This window comes from Parasteatoda tepidariorum, chromosome 8 (assembly GCF_982258835.1).
Source record: "Parasteatoda tepidariorum strain Cologne lab strain chromosome 8, Ptep-v5.0, whole genome shotgun sequence".
Classification (NCBI taxonomy): domain Eukaryota; kingdom Metazoa; phylum Arthropoda; class Arachnida; order Araneae; family Theridiidae; genus Parasteatoda; species Parasteatoda tepidariorum.
This window is the reverse complement of record NC_141762.1, coordinates 6,533,569-6,551,698: the sequence shown is the minus strand read 5'-3', so window position 1 is coordinate 6,551,698 and position 18,130 is coordinate 6,533,569.

The following is an 18,130-nucleotide window of genomic DNA, read 5'->3' as shown; positions in this document are numbered from 1 at the left end:
TAATAAATGCATATTAATTACTCTTCTCGTTCTACACTTGCCCGGTATTCCCTCTATTGACATATTTTAAGACTAAGGACCATTGTTCTGCCTTCCGTTCACCAACATTTTTCCTCTCTTTTTTTAGATACAAAACCTCCATGTAGAATAAAAAAAGATTTAAGAAAACAACAAAAACACTTTTTACATATTCTGATAACAAAGAAAAAATTTTGTCTGCTGTGTCTTTCTTGGAAAAAATGCCTCCACGATCTGCAAGGAAAAAAATCTATTTTGGTATGGATTCAATTCAAAATTGAAGGACTTGCAAGCTACCTTCCTAAATGATGACGTCCTTTATGCTACTAATCTGAGCTTTCCTTGTCCTTCTTGAAAGTTTGACCACAATGGGATCCGTTTATAAGGTAGAAAACACGTAAAAATTATTTTAATTCAGTATCCACCACTGGAGCGAGGTCACTACAATAACAAATTCATGATCAATTTGGAGATAAATTTCTGTTAGCTTCAGAAAGTCCTGTGATTTCTAATGAATTTGAACCAATCAGCATTTCGAGTCTGTTTGTGAATGAGTCCCTACTTAAGGGAGAGATTTTCAACACGAGTCTCACTGATGATATAAATTTAAGTAAATAGCTGGGTTAAGTTCGATATGAAAACAATAGTATGGCATTGAAAGATAATAAAGATCTGTTTGCTTATAAAGTGAATAAGTTATAAGTTACAGTGCTCTATTAAGACCGAAACAAAAACCACAAATTGAAAAACAAGAATGCGTTTTGGTGTTCAATGTCAAACTTCACATCGCATAAAGTCTAAAGTGGTATTCATGCTTTGTGTAATGTCAATTTTATTTTTGGCAATCTTTAATTATACAGTGAAACCTCCTGGAAAGACCGCCTCTATTTAAGACCACTTTTGGGAGGTAAGGAATTTTTTACATAGATTTTGTGTCGAAGAAAACCTTTAGGAGACACCATTAAAACCTCTCCCAGCGATCGGGCAGACATCTGCAATAAATGCGTAAAAGGTCAAATAAGGAAACACGAAAAAATATCAAAACAAGGAATTTAATGAAATTTTTTTTCTTCCAATGCCCACCTAGAGAATGACCTAGGTTATACAGGCATCTGAAGGGCAGACTTGTTGACCACTCGTTCAGGGGTACCCTATTAGGTGGGCCAGCGTTTCTCCCACAGTAAGGACAGATAGTACAGAGAATGAAAGAACATCCATGCCTTGCCTGGGATTCGAACCCAGAATCCTTCTGATGCAAAGTCAGTTCCCTGACCCCTACACAGGCCGGTCGGCTTAACGAAACAAATAGAAAGATTAAAATGCATTTAAAATATTTGTATCAGTCTCTTATTTAGAGAACGCTCTTTTTGACGACGCTATCAATGATTCACTTTTAGAGCTGAAAGTTAAATTAGAAAAAAAAACTTATTTTACAAAAAAAACAAGCATCTCAAACAAAAAAAAATCATCTTCGTCTGTCAAAGCTAAAAAATTTTTACGATATTAAATTAAATGCAAACTTGAACAAAAAACATAATTGTTTATTTACTTAAAATAACTTTTTGATTCATAATTGCTGAAATTGTTTTAGAAATTTATAATTGCTTATTGCTGAAATTGTTGCTGAAATTTATACATAATTATATCAGTTGGGATCTTTTTTATAGACACTAAATTTTATTCATAGAACCGTCTTTACATGACGCCAACAGAGATGGCTTTTCCTCACCAAGAAAATGACACTGACTAAAATTAATATCATTTGCAAAAATGCATGTACTTTTGATACCAATTTTGAAGTCAATGGAGGTTAACCTCTAAGAAGGATCCACCTTCATCAACGACCGTTTTTCTGTGGAATGGAGAGAGTGGTCGCACCCGAGGAGTATCACTGCATATATGTTTATCATTATAGATATTATACCAGCCATCGAGCCAGCTAGCACACAAGGTCTCAAGTCTCTTTGTCCCGACCCAATCCTCTTGCCTCCCCTTCTCCATTTAGTTTTTGTTTTACATATATCTTGGTACATGCATCTTTGCAAAGTAAGTTTCGTCCTTTCTCTTTGACATTTACCATCGGGTTCTTAAGTAAGTGCAATATTAACAGGGCTATCTCATTTTAGGACGAAGAATATGTCCAGTTCATTTCCATCTTCTCTTCAAAATTTCCCCATGAATGAATGATAACTTTGCCTTCATTAATAGATCCATATTTAAAATAGTATTTGGCCAGAAATTTTTTAAAAAATTTTCGGTTAAAGTGTAGAACCGGGAGTCCCTCTGATACTTTTTTTATTTTATTTTATGACCGCCGTTGAACAGTCGACCCAATTTTTGGGTTTACGACTACAAATGTTCAACGCCGTAGCCTTGTAATTTTGAACCAATCCAGAAGACAAGGAAACTCCTGGATCGGTACCCCCAGAGGTATTGATTTGTTATGGGAACATGGAGGACTTTGAGACTCGACAGATTTAACGTGCATCAGTCACCATTTACTACACGGGTCCCTCTGATACTTGGTGATTGGAAAGCATGCGTATCTATATACATATGAAAATAAACCAAGAACCAAAACGGTAAACAGAAATTGTGGTAACCCGATGCTGACGTCATCAAAAGCGTAATCTTAAAAACACGCATTTTGAATTTTTCGTGTCCCCGACTAAGTAAAGCAAAGTTAATTGTCGCCACACAGGGCGACTAAACATATCGAATGGTGATTAATAAACTGTATGCCAGTTGCTACCTTATCGCCATTTTGTTTCGTCGAAAATGCATCTTACGTACATTTTATTATTATTATTAGGTTTTAAAAAAATATGGACTTAGTAAGAACATCTTTTATTATTCTGAGAATTAATTTATTTCACGTTCTTCTTCTTCTTAAGCACTGCAGCCTTTCTCAGTCAGTTTACTCCATCTAGAACTATTCCATGCTATATTTCACGTTTGTTTCCTAAATTTTTTTTTATTTTAGAAACGAATATTATATTATATTCTAAGAAATATTTAATAAGAAATGTCTTACATTATTGAGAATAAACAATTTTTTTATAGTTTTAAATTTTCCACTTTCGAAAAAATGGCCATTTTTATAAACGCTACGGCTGGCCGGAATAAAAATATAAATCAAATTCTCATCAACTCTTTTTACATTTTTGTTTAATTAAAATTACCTTTCTTTCGAATTTCGAAATTTATAAAAGAAAAAAAAAAGGCATTATTTTGGCATTCTTGCAAAATTTGGTAAATATTGTATATTAAAAAAACCTATGTGGTTCTGTATTCTAGGTAGTCGCATTAACACTAGAAAGGCTGAAACTTAGTATATACCTATATTGACCAAAAGCAGTCAAAATGACTGCATAGTGAAAGAATAACTAATGTGTAACGAAATTAAATTAATTAATTTTTAATATTTTTTTTTAATTTACAGTAATATAATAAGCTATTAGTAAATAATAACAACAAAAATTTACTTCACTTGGAAAAAAAATAATTTAGTTATTATTATTTGTAGTACATTTTTTGCGAATGAAAAAGCAGTCAAAATGACTTCCTTGGGCAATCTAGTATTAAAAGCTGTTCATTTAAGCAACGTCCCATCGTGGGCCAGAGGGGTCATGGAGGTTTTACATTTTCGTGTGACCGACGGAATGATTTTATAATCGTCGTTGAACAATCGACCCAATTTTACGACGACTAATGTTCAACTACATAACCTTGTAATTTCGAACGCAATCCAGAAGACAAGGGAACTCCTGCATCAAGTGTCGGAAGAAATTTGCCTTCGTGGAAGACTTTTTGAGGGAAATAACCCGCATTTGCGTAACATGGAGAGAAAAACCACGAAAACCACCTATGGTTAGTCTGACGGCAAGGGGACTCTAACTTATGATTCGTCTATCACTGAGGATATTTTACGTCAGTACTGTGGTCAGTGTAAGCCGTATGCGGAATTCGACAGGCCATCGCTGGAGTTCGAACCCGGTTCACCTCATGGGAGGACGAACGCTCTATTCCCTGAGCCATTATGGCTCTCTGCATGATAGTGGCCACGTGGTCAGCAGTTAGCATCTTTATTTCCCAGACAAGTTGGGACCAATTTTTCTGAAGCTGAGTGGACTTCAAGCTGCAGCCGAGAATCACAATAATAGCTTACTACTTTAACAACTGAGCCATCGTGACGTAGCTATTCGCGCACACAATCGGAATTTTTTTTTTTTGAAAAGTGAAGTTTTATTAAAATTAAGCTTTACAGCAAACATTGTTTTTTTCTTCCACTTTTTGTGTATGTTGCTTTAAAAAAATCAATTTTTACAAAATTAAAATTTTGTAAAAAATATTTTAAAAAAATTTATTTTTACAAAAAAATAAATTCTTATAGCCTATTAACTTTTTACTTAATAATTTTATATCCGTCGTTGCAAGTAGAGCTAACTTTTGGTTTACGACTAGTAACTCCGTAGCCTTATAATTTTAAACCCAATCTAGAAGATAAGGGAAATCCTGGATCAAGTGTTGGGAGAAATTTTGCCTTCGTAGAGGGCTTTTTTTTATGAAACTAACTGGTATTTGCGTTACATGGCGAGGAAAACCACGAAAACCTCCAATGGTCAGCAGGACGGCAAACGGACTCTAACCCATGATCCGTCTACTAATGAGGATATTTTACGTCAGCACTGTGGTCGTTGCGAGACGGATGTGGAATTCGAATCTCCAGTCATCTCTGGGATCAAATCCGCGTCACCTCGTTGGGAGGCGAGTGCTCTATCCCCCTTTAGTTTATTCCATTAAAAAAAACTTCCAAATATGCTTATTTTTACAGCCGCAAGAAAAACCAAATTGATATCTTTTTATGTCTAAGAATATGTAAATGAATGAGTGATTAATTATGAAACATTATATACATGCGAATCTCATTTACAACGGCTGTTCTGGTAATATGTAATTATGTATTAAATATAGTGCATTCTTATTTCTTTTTAAAGCAGCATTTTTGCTCGTGTCGGCCACGCCCAAATAAAACACTCTCTCCAACACAAAAGAGCAATAACCGAATCATTTCTTTTTTTGTTGCTTTAATTCAAATTAAATTCAAAATCCTCTGCCGTTTCTGTAGACGGCCTCTAGGTGCATACAATCTTCTACAGTTAGACACATAGAGATCTATTTAACTCTAATCTAGGTTAAACCTTTATCTATAAAGATCATCCAATTTCTTTCCCAACCTTTTTTACCATCTTTTAAAACCTTTAGGCAAACATTTATTCTTTATGAAGATTAAAGTTAGAAAGAAGAAAACTTATTTTATGCTGTACTTTGTTACTTCGACCATTTTGCTTGGATCCCTTTTGTCTCAAACAATAATTGGAAGTAAAGCTAATTTTTCCCATAAATTTTTAATATTATTACATAATTTTGGTTACATGTTTCGGCAATAAAATCATCGTACATTTGCGTCCGATTTTCAAAAAGAATAAAAATAAATTTTTAATAATGAATTTTGATATTTGTTAATGTGGTCAAAAAAGGATCAAATAAATGGAATTTATCATATAAAATTTCGACTTAGAAGACTGAATATATAAAAAGAAAATATTTGTTCAAGCGTAAACTATTTAAATGTAAAAAAAAGTGTTGAAAACGTATTAGAATTTTCAGGAGAACCAAAGAAAATTTATTCAACAAACAACCTTTACTTACAGTAGTTTAAAAAAACATTTTAAAAAACTTTTTACACTTCATTTGAAGCATGTTCTCACAAAATTGTTATTTGCAGTTTTTCTACTCTTCATAATACGGTATTCTGTGCAATTTAAGCAATTAAAATAATGATTTGGAAAAATGTCTACCCGCTAAGTTCTTAGCGTGAAAATTATTAATTCAGAATTATTATGAATAACAGTTTTCCCACTGCAAAATAACGGTTTTCCCACTAAAAAATATATCTTAGTCATTAAGTTTCTCTTGAAGAACTAAGCAGCTGTTCTCTCTCTTTCAATTTTTTTCGGCAATGGAACCCTAAATGATTGTCCTTCTTTTGGCAGAATCCTTATTTTAGAAATAACGTTCATTAGCAATTGTGAAAACATTTACTGAAGATAAATAAAAATTATTTGGAAAAAAAATTATAAAAGGTATGTAATTTTTTCCTTTTTTTTAAATCAATTATTGTGATAAATTTTGCGTGTAACAATGTTGAATTCTCAGATCTAAAGCGGCATTTTTTGTTATTGTTTATAAACAGAATTTTTCTTTTGTCGGAATAAAATCATCAATCTAAACATTGAGAATTGTGGTTTTTAGAGAAACATATTTCGTTATTTTTTTAATTTGTATTTTTTTTTTCTATTGTAAATAATGATCCAACTTTTTATAAATATGCTTGCTTTACCTATCTCATTCAATAAATTATTTGTCAGAATTTTTTCTTCTTCTTTTCATTTGCCATTTCGATCTTGAAAGTTAATTAAAGTTAATTTACTCTTGAAAGTTAACTAAATACAGTATACTCTCTATATCTCAAAAACCTTGTTTTGTCAAAAAATTATTTTTCCTCTAGGCATTATCCCATGTCGAAGGGTTTCTTCTCAAAACCTTGTAATGCCAAATTTTTTCCGAAATAAGAAAATGAATTTTTTCAGAAAAATCATGATTTAAGCTTATTGTAAACCAATTCTTTTTGATTTAATGCCTAATCATTTTCGTCTTACTTTTAAAAAATAAAATGATCTTTGTTGCATTTAGAGTTATAGTCAACTATCATTAGATAGATATTTAATAGTAGTTATTCTTATGTTTCATGACTCTACTTTTCAGAGTAATATTTTAAAAAATATTTTTTTAGAATATATTTTAGGGTTTCTTCAACTTTGAGATATAGAGAGTATATTGTAATTTAATAAAAATAACTGAGATATTTGTTAAATAGATGTTGAATGATCGATTGGATATTGATATAATTACAAGTTTAAAAACTCGATATAGGCCTTAGAAAAAATCCCAACTCTCGGAACTTCTGCAACCCACGGGATCTTGTACATTTTGGGAGCTGCCGGGCTAGGGAGATTAAAAAATTATAAAGCATTTGTAGTCATTAGGAGAAAGATTTCGCTAGATTTGTCCTTATCAAAATTATCAAAAATCATAAACATATAGGGGATGGCCTCAGAAAACCGTGGATGATGAGGGGGAACGGAATGATATTAGGATTCAGAAGATCAATTTAGATTTAAAAAAAATCAGTAAAAATGGTGTCAGGAGTAATTTTATTTTTTTCCCCCGTCTGATATTTATTTCACTAACCTGATCACTAAAAACATAAGAAATTAGTTTAATGCAATATTAGATCGTAAATACTGTACTCTTAAAACGCGAAAGAAATCTTGAAAGTTATTGACCTGGCTATAATTTCGTTCTGAGAGTTAATGTAGTTATTGTTTTTCACCTGCCCGGATGTCCACGGCCTACTAATTAACAATTGATCCTTTTCGCCCATTAACCAATTCACAAAATCACGAAATTGACTCACTTATTTTACTAGTTAACTTTTCATAACGGTCCCTCACGAATAACAAAGAACATAAAAATAAAACTTCCAAAATGAAAGTAAAAAAGAGTGAACATAATGATTTTCTCGTTTTTATTTTAATTTTAGCAATGTTTCGGGAAGAAGAAAAAAAAACTTAATCTTCCTCTATCAACTTTTTCCGACATGATGATCACGAAAAGTTTTCGTTGATGGACCATATAGGAGACGGATTCTCTCCCAAAATAACAAATTACTGAAATAAACAAATGGAATTAGAAAACGAAATGCAAAAAGTTGCGTTCGTTATGTAATTTATTCCAACGGATTCACGATCACGCCTTGTTTTTTTATGCTCATTATCCTCGTTCGTAAAGGTCAATTGTGAATATGAAGCATTTGATTTTGGATATGATGCCCTTCGGTGATCTGTGATGAAAAATTAATAACACTGAAGTTTCCATATCAGTGTGGCGACGAGGTAATGATACATGCGTCCTACATAACATCCACTAAACTGCATTTTGTTTTAATCTGAGGAAACATTTGTTGCCCTCAAAACATTTATTTTGGCAATATTAATATCGGTTAACTTTCTTTTTTTAATCCATATTGACCGTTACTGGACTACACTAGCGCTGTTCCAAAACAATTCCAATTCATTCTATTTTGTTCGAAAATGTTTCTGAAAATTTTATCCAATCTGTTACAAAACTGGCATTCTTTCTTCATAAAATCGCCCTTTACTTTCTAGAATCAGTTTATTTTACTTTGCCAGATTAGTAATTTTAATTCGGCATCGTTGTTAATATAGATATTATGTAGATTATCTGGCTAATGGAGAGATTAACTAAGTTGATTCATTAAAGAGCCGAAATATTGTTCCATTGTTCAAATTACTCAGGTCATCTGCAAAACTAACTAACTAGAAAATCTGCACATTACCTACAAGGTATTCGTTAACACTGTTTTTCGAAGCTTTGTCGCCAAGGAAAATTAAAAACAGCCATGGTTTAAAAAACAATGGCTTTACACTTGAAGCAATGCGATGATTTTAAATTATATATATAATCTTTCCGTGAAGAACTATCTGGGCTTTAGAACAAACAAATAACTTAAATATTTTAAAAGTTATTACAAAAATTTTAATTGCCAATTTGGTGATATTTTTCAATCTAGATGAAAATTATCAAAATCATTGCCTTATTTTCGGTTTTAACAAATTTTCATGAGCTTAGGTAATGCAGCATTGGAGTAAGTTTTTAAATATTGAAAAAATAGATCACAAGTTCTTTTCGTTTTCACAAAATTGTGGCTTTCCTCCACATTGACGTTTTGCGCCATTTTCAAAATAAGCTTAAACAGCGCTGGCTTTAGATAGGCTAAACTTGACCTAACAGTCATGAATAACAGTTGCAAACTCACAGCTGTTATAAGAATAGCATACTATTCGAAAAAAAGCATCATTTCATATTACGACGGAGCCTTCAAAAAACAAACTTACAATTAGAGTGAAAACAATGTCTTTGCTCGAACAACAGCCAGGTTTCCGTTCGTTTAAATTAACATTATGACATTTATTTATTTTTTGCTATCTAAAAAAATCTTGGAAAGAATCATTAACATTATACCTAGATTCAGTGGATTTGTTGTTTAAGATATTAATAAATAAATCACAATTAAGGAAATAATGTCATTTATTTACTTTTCCTATATCTAAAAGATCTTAGAAAGAATAATTTGCATTATACCTAGAATCGAAAGGTTTGTTGTTTAACACATCGATAAATAACTGACAATTGAGGAAATAATGTCATTTATTTATTTTTCAATATCTAAGGAATCGAATCAAAATAATGAACCAATTAGCTGAAAGAATGTGAGAAACTAACTTTGGATCCTGAACAATACGATATGTGCACATTACCTAGATAAAATGCGGAGAAATTTCGATTCCGCTTTTTAACGGAGTAAATCTGCTTAGTTAATCTGCAGATCAACTAGTTAATGTGCACAATAACGCCTTTCAAGCTTTAGAGGCAACATTATGATTGATTTGTTTAATGGGATACCTGCAAATAACGTAGCGTAGATATCTCGACCATAATTGGTTGTTGAAACGTAGCATTTGTTTACATTAGCAACTGTTCTTTCCATTCTATTTCGAGTAAGCCTAGCCCGTCAAGTATTAATTCTCTTAAGTGTGCACATTCTAATTTCTTTCACAAATATTTCAATTCTTTCATTGAATATATCTTACTTAACACAAAAACAGGTACGAAGTTATGTAGAACATAAACAAACTAATTATGCATCGAAGTTGCCAGGTGAACATAGCAAAAATATGTCACGGTTAAAATAAAATACGCAGACCAATAATAAATCTAAGTTAAGAAAAAAACGTAGAAAAGAAATAATTATATTTTAACGAATTCGATTTGTGATACGGCTTTGTATTTAATTAACTTTACGTTAATTATTCTAACTTATGAGAAGAGAATTAGCTCGACGTTAATACGCCATCTTGTTAATCAGCTGGCACTAAGGTCATAGCTCACATGTCTGGGTATGAATGATCTTCTTCTTGAAGTGCAAGTACCCAATTAGCATAAAAAAAGTCACTTCTGTTTTTCAACTTAGCATTACAAATCGCTATTTTCACTTTATAATTAATTTCATATTTTTGGTTATTTTAGTTTTTATACTGACAGCATTTTTTAAAAAAATTTCTTTTAATTAAAAATCTTAAATAGAAAATTTTAAAAAATTTAAAAAAAAAAAAAACTTTTATAAGATTTAGGAAAGAGCTCTTTTATTGGTAGGAAGAAAAATACCACGCTTATATGTATGATCAAATTTTAGCTAATGTTTCTTAACCCCTTCAGACTGCTTTTTTTTCTTCTCGCGTAATAAGAATTTTGATAGTGTGTTCAAGTACCGATTGAGCGCGATTGCTTGTTGGCTGAAAGCATCTCCCATCTAAGACCAGTGGGGTTCAACAAAGGGGCTTTTTGGCGATTCTCCGTCGGGTGTTAATTCTTTTTTCGGGGTTCTCTTTTAGCATCCAGGGAAAAGGCTTGCTCAAGGGCTTGGAAAACCGGCACTGAAAGCCTATAGAATGGTCTAACTTGGCTCGAATCTACCGTGAAACGAATAGATGGCACTTCGGCAGAGGACCCCTGCATTGACCTGATGGCACTTGAGACATCTGTGTGGACTTGTACTCAAGCCGGACGTAGTTTTTAAATAACTAATACTGGTAATTGTTGATTCTTTACATATTGTTCTTCCATGGTTCAGTAGTGGATGAATAGTTATAGAATTTATCTTATTTTAGTCAAGCAATCTCTTATTTATGGGTTGTTGCGGGATTCTGTTTCGCATTATTTATAATACTTTCTGAAAATTCAATTCTTACTTTAATAATCGCATAAGTTAAATCATAATCCACCATTCAATGATCACATATACTTGATTACGCGTCAAGGTATCATACTTGAAACGAGCCTTTCTGACTCTAGTAGCCCAAAATCACATGGACGTGACCTCAATGCTGTACTCTCATATCGTATTAGCACGTATACGTACTATTTAACGCGTATAAACTTGGAAATTGAAAGACAAGGGTCTTTTCTGTCGGTCCTGAAGAGGTTAAAGATAACGCTTCTTAGCATTAAATATTTACAATTTCAACCGCGAGAAAAAGAAGTCTTCTTATGAAATAGACAATTATGGATACACGAATAAGTTATTCATGACGATAAAATGGATCAAGTTCATCGAAATAAGTATTAATTTATGCAACAGAGAAAATTAAAAAAATGATTTCCATAAAACGTTATTTATCCAGTCATTTGTTAGAAAACTGTGTTCAGTAAAATTGTTATCGCATTTTAATAAATTAATGCAAAATAAGTAACAAATTAAAGTACATCTGGACACATGGTTGAAAGTTACGATAGTTGTGAGCAACTCTGCTAATTTTGATCATATTTTTAAAAGATAAACAAGAAAGATGAGTCAAACATATTAAAAAACGATTGCTCATCCGTCAAAACGACAGTATCGCTTATTACAAAAAAATTGAGTATTTTAAAATTTTTTATCGCACTTTAATTAATTTACGCAAAATAAGATAACTCTTTTAACAAATTAAAGCCCATTAGGACACGTTTTGGGTTGCAAGTTATTGTACAACATGCGCAATTTAAATGTTTTGAATTTTTTCCCCTTTATTTTTTAAAGAAAAACGAGTACGTCGAGTTTGTTTGTATTTTAACATTCGAAAAGGCAGTCTTCAATACGCATTTGCGGATATTCCAAATGCTTATCTAATTGCCAACTTATAGAGTACCCTCTAATGAGTGCGACAATTACGGATACATCCATAAGTTATTCCTAATGAAAATGGATCGAGTTCAATGAAACAATCTTCGAGGTGCCGATTTCATTTGAGGAAAATGGCCGATACTTTCCCCCCTCTTGTTCTTCCAGTTACTAAATTGCTCGCCATCAAGGTGACTTTGACATCATTAGCAGTTGGATACACTAGTTAGTTAGGATCCGTGGTCTTAGGTTGATGACTGCGGAAAAAAGGAGACTAAAGTAAAGCACAATTAATATTCAATTAAATGAACTATTGAAAGTACTGCTTTAATAAATGGCATAGGAATAACTCCCATTAAGAACAAAATGGCGATTGGAAGATTTTAATCGTTTATTTCGTGACATCTTCAACCTTTTACTGCCCACTTTAAATTTATGTATTTTTGAACTCAAAAATAATACGATTGTTGTAAAAACATTTCAAATGTAGGAAAATAGTTTATTGAAGAAAGATATTTTCCTTCATTTATTCTTTTTCCTAAACTTGTGACTTAGTAATTGTTCATAAAAATCTAGTATGAATTTTAAATGATCAAGCAACGGGGATATTTCTGTCTGTCGTTTTGCTTATACAACATACTCTAGATATCTCAAAGTTGAAGGGACGCTAAAAAAAATTTCGAGAGAGCTAGTTTTCGAGAAAATAAGTTCAGAGCCAAATGTGTTCTAAAAATAAAATAAAAATTCTTAAATGTTATTTTAAAACGTAGTATCAAGGAACAGTACTAATAAAGATATTTGTATGATAGTTGGCAATAAGCCTAAAGGCAGCAATGATAATTTCATTTTTTAAAAAAAATCATAATTATGCATTAAATATAAAAGAATTCGTTTAGAATAAACTTACATTAATAGAGTTTATTAAAAACAACTCTGCCATCGTTATTTGTCGGCATCGTTTTCGAAATTGCTTATCAATCAATTTTTCTATTCGAAAAATAGCTGACAAGCCATCGCTTTCCATGTTCTCAGAGCATTTCATGAAATATTTTAATGTATGGGCAAAATTTTTTCTTGGGACACAGTAATGATGAGCGGTGATACGCGGTGATTTTTCAGAAAATATTAATTTTTTACTTTGGAAACTATTTGAGAGAACAATGTTATGACAAGAAACTCTGCGACATAGGAATTCAAATTAATATTAGATGGATATGTAATGCTACGAGGAAAAGTATTTTTTTGATATACCAAGGTTTTCATGTTATCGAAATTCGAGATAGCGAGAGCATACTGTATGTGTTCGTATAAAATTCAACTTAACTCAAAAGACGGAATAGTCCTTGAGTCAAGTATTGAATCGAATTAGCTTTTGCGGTATGAGTCTTAGGAACGCTAATATGATAAACGATACTGAATTGTATATATATATAAGCTAAGATATTGAGAAAATATGGAAAATAATAAAAAATAATGACAAGAGAAGAAAATTATCAAAAATACTATTGTATTAATATATTTTGCTTTGGCTATATTGATACAATATCAGAAAGCACTCTTTTTTGCGGATATAATCGTGTGGGCTGATGAAAAGATTATATCTTTTTTTTCCGGTTTTTTTTTAAATAAAATTTCATCCTTTTTTCTTTCTCCTTTTTTTAATCAGTTGTTTGTTATTTTTTTAATTATTATCCCCCCCCCGTCCTTTTTCATATGTCTATAATTTTTCTTTGTCTTATCTTCATTTTGAACTTATCTAATGAGTTCTGTTTACTTGCAGCTTATGCGCAATAAATGAAACTTATTGTTTTTCTAAACTTTCTTCGTGTTTTCTTGTATTTATTTATTTTGTTATATATATATATATATATATATATATATATATATATATATATATATATATATATATATATATATATATATATATATATATATATATATATATATATATATATATATATATATATATATATATATATATATATATATATATATGAGAGAGCTGGATAAAACCGAGTAATTAGTAGATGCAATACGAAATTTTACATACGCAAGTGTAAAGTTGATCTAAGTAAGTGATTAAAATATCAGAGCAAAATGATTATTTATTCCAGAAAAAAATTCAAATAAATGAAGATTTTAATACCCTCTTGGGCCACCTATGACGCGAATGCAGGATGCGATATGGTCGGGCGTTGAGACGTACGAGTCTCTTACAATATCCATCAGCATCTTCTTAAACAGTTGCTGTAAATACAGCTCTAAATTCTTTAAATTCGGTGGCAGTCCAGTTTGCCGATTTAATTGCTCCTAGATATGCTTGTTCGGTGACAAATCTGGGGATCGGGCAGACTCATGAGAGCTCTGCTATGAGAGGCAACACATGTAGCTGAAGGATAGCACGAACGTACAGCTGCGCCGTCAGGGAGGCTTGAATCAATACTAGAGGTGATCGTATGTCGTACACGATGGCACTTCATACCTTCCCACCAGAATCAACACCCACCCACTTTTGTCCCCACTTGAAGTGGTGTTGCTGTTGACGAAATTGGACTGCTACCGAATGAAACCAGAATGTCTTCAGTGATTCCAGATTTTATTCAGTAAGTGATGATTATTATATACGATTGGGGAAGCCCCGGGGTGGACGTCAAACTCCTGTCTGATTCGATAGATCTGTGATAGATTTTAACAGCGAAAATCTTCTTCAGCGAAATTAATTTCTTAAAGCTCTTATCCGATATGACATCTATTTTATTTAAAGTTGTTTCTTGCAAGCTCCCCCGTAACCTGAAATCATGCTCTTTTTCGAATAATATGCTATTTTTATAACTGCTGTGAGTTTGCAACTGTTACTCATGACTGTTAGATCTAGTTTAGCCTATCTAAAGCCAATGCGTTCTGCGCTTAATTTGAAAATGGCACAAAATGTCTATATGAAGAAAAGTCCTAGTTTTGTGAAAATGAATAGCATTAGTGGTCTAACGCTTTAATTACTTAAAAACTTACTCCAATTCTGTATTACCTGGGCTCATAAGAATTTGCAAAAAGTGAGAATACGGCTGTGATTTTGATTGGAAAAATATTTGCGATTCATAAAAAAGTTTAATTATAAAATGCGATTTATAAAAAAGTTTAATAACTTTTAAAATATTTAAGTTATTAATCTATTCTAAAGCCCAGATAAGTTTTCACTGTAAGATTATACATATGGTTTAAAATCATCGCATTTCTTTAAGTGTAAGGAAGTCGAATTATGTTTTTTTTTGAAGTTATACTTCTTAAGGTCTGGTTTCTTAGGACAGGACGCCGTCAGCTGGAAATCAGCGCTAACCTCTGATTGGTCCAGTTGTGAGTTTCATAGTATACGTCATCGAACGCTCATCTTGAACTACAATTGCCGTCCAACTCAACTGCAGTTGGATTACAACGTGGCGTTAAGCACAGAAGCAATGGCGGACAGCATCCAACAGCACATTGAAATCAGCCAAGATTTTGATTTTGACATTAAACATAGCTTCTTCATTAAACATAGCACTCTTCATTTAGCTCAGCTATAATGTGTTTTTTCTAGGACAAAGTCATTAATTGTTCTCTAAAACACTGATCGACAATAACAAAATCAATACAAATTCAAAATAAATACACTCCTCAAAAGTGAAATTGCAACACCGAGAAATAATGCACGTAGCGTCATGCAAATTTCAGGAGCGATAGTAGTGAGATGGATATGCAAATGATTAAATTTACGCACGCATCTGATCACGTGGTACGCATATTCAGGCTATAAAGGCCAGCAACTTTCCCTTCTCATAAACGGCATCTGAGGCTTTGCGTAGTAATTTGCGACTTTCGAAAAAGCATAGAAAATGCCTCTGAGACGTCGGCGAGCTCAATACCATCAGTTAACGACCGGGGAACATGACCGTATTATCGAACTCCATGAACTTGGTTTGTCGCTGCGCGCAATAGCAACTCGTGTTGGGCACAACGTGAGTACCATCCAACGTTGTGTCACACGATGGATTCAGGAAGGTCTACGTGTACGCCGAAGAGGAAGTGGTGCGCATAGGTGCACGTCAGAGCGCACAGACCGGCGTATTCGCCAGTTGACTATTCGAGACCCTTTCTCCACGGCACGTGCCATCCGAAGCCGGTTGCCTTCAGGAGCAGGTGGATCTGTGTCCACCCAAACCATACTCAACAGATTGCATGAAGTACAGTTACGTGCACGGGTACCAGCAACAGCGGTACCGTTGACCGCTTTACACAGGGCTAGACGCCTGGCATGGTGTCATCGTCATCGCACCTGGACCATCCAATGGCATCGGGTATTGTTCACGGATGAATCTCGTTTCTGTCTGTGGAGAAATGACGGCCGTCGACGGATATGGTGGCGACCCGGAGAACGCTACGAACCAGCCCATTACGCCGAGCGTCACAACGGTCCTACACCGGGCATCATGGTTTGGGGTGGCATAATGTTTGATCGCAGAATGCCCCTGGTACACATTCACGGCAGTTTGAGAGCGGAACGCTACGTCACACAAGTTGTGTATCCCGTTGTTCTGCCCTTGTTGCAGGGCGTACCCAACACGGTATTCCAGCAAGACAATGTCAGACCGCATGTCGCACGGCGAACTCTTAACAGCCTGACTGGATTTGACATCCTTCCATGGCCGGCAGCCTCTCCAGATCTGAATCCCATAGAACACCTATGGGATCTCATTGGACGTGGCATTAACAGAGGACCAATGGCGCAAACCATCGATGATCTGCGCACAGCAGTGGATGTGGCTTGGCAAAGGTTACCTCAGGCAACCATCAATGGAGTCATTGATAGCATGCCTCGCAGGATTGAGGCCTGTATTGCTGCCTGAGGTGGCCACATTAGATATTGAATAAATTGCTTTATAATGATTTTATTAGTCTGTTTTTTTAATCATTTGCATATCCATCTCACTACTATCGCTCCTGAAATTTGCATGACGCTACGTGCATTATTTCTTGGTGTTGCAATTTCACTTTTGAGGAGTGTATTTGTTTACGTTATTAACGCATGCGCAATGAGAGATAATGTCTGCGTTGAACCGACTGCTCACGCTGAGCTAACAAAAAAGTATTTTTTTGGCGTCAGCTCTACGTCAACTTTCCGCTGACGCCCAGATAAGGCGCTAGTTCTAAGAAACCAGGCCTTGAGCTAACAAACCAGTATTTTGTTGGCGTCAGCGGGACGTTGACATCCCGCTGACGCCCAGATAAGGCGCTTGTCCTAAGAAACCTGACCTTTATGCGACTGTTTTTCTATAAATATTTTTTAGTTTAATTTGATACACATATAATTTAATAGGATAGTATTTTTTATTTTCAAATTTAGTGGATAACAATTGTAAAAAATGAGTGAAAACAATCCCATGGACAATGCGACAGATTTAAGGTTATGTCATAGTACGTCTCTTGTGAATATCAAATGATTGTTGCAACTCTTTTGAAATTACATCATGACGCATTCACATACATTATTAATACAAATACATTTTCCAGGGCGAGACGACGAGGCAGCCACAAGCACTTGCACTGGTTCAAGAGGGAAAAATGCACAATATTACCGTTATTACAGAGCACGGAAGCGAGCGGAGCAGGAAAAAGAGTCGTCGAATAGTACTAGTGATCCTTCTACGACTGCTGATTCTTCTACAATTAACGTCGCAGGTTACGAAGTTTAACTTCTTCCGCGCGGAGGGACTCCACGCACTATTTTTTTTTCATTTTCCTTTGTGACAGATTTTCGAAAAACAGCGTTAAGGGTAAAAAGTTTGTAATTTTAGGAACGGCAATGACCTCTTAGCCTGTCAAAAGTGTTCGATGAATTTGATACTTCCTACTGTAGTTTCGTTTTGGAAATTGTAATAATATTATTTAATCAAGAAATAGGAATATTTCTTTCCTTTTCCTTTAACTGCAAACTGTTTAAGTCATCTCTTAAAATACAATTTCTAGCACGTCCAGATTCAAACCAGCATTTGTTTTCCCGAAATAATTTTGGCATCAAAGGCCATTGGTTTTAAGTATCTCTTTTATATGAGTCAACTAATTTCGATATAATTTTCAAATAAAGTGCGTGAGTCATTCTTTATATTCTCATCTACGTGGTTTAAGGATTAGGGTTCAATTATTTCTGAATTATTACTCCCATTATGATAATTGGATTCATAATTGAGTCCCATTATCATAAAGTTTTTAGGCTTA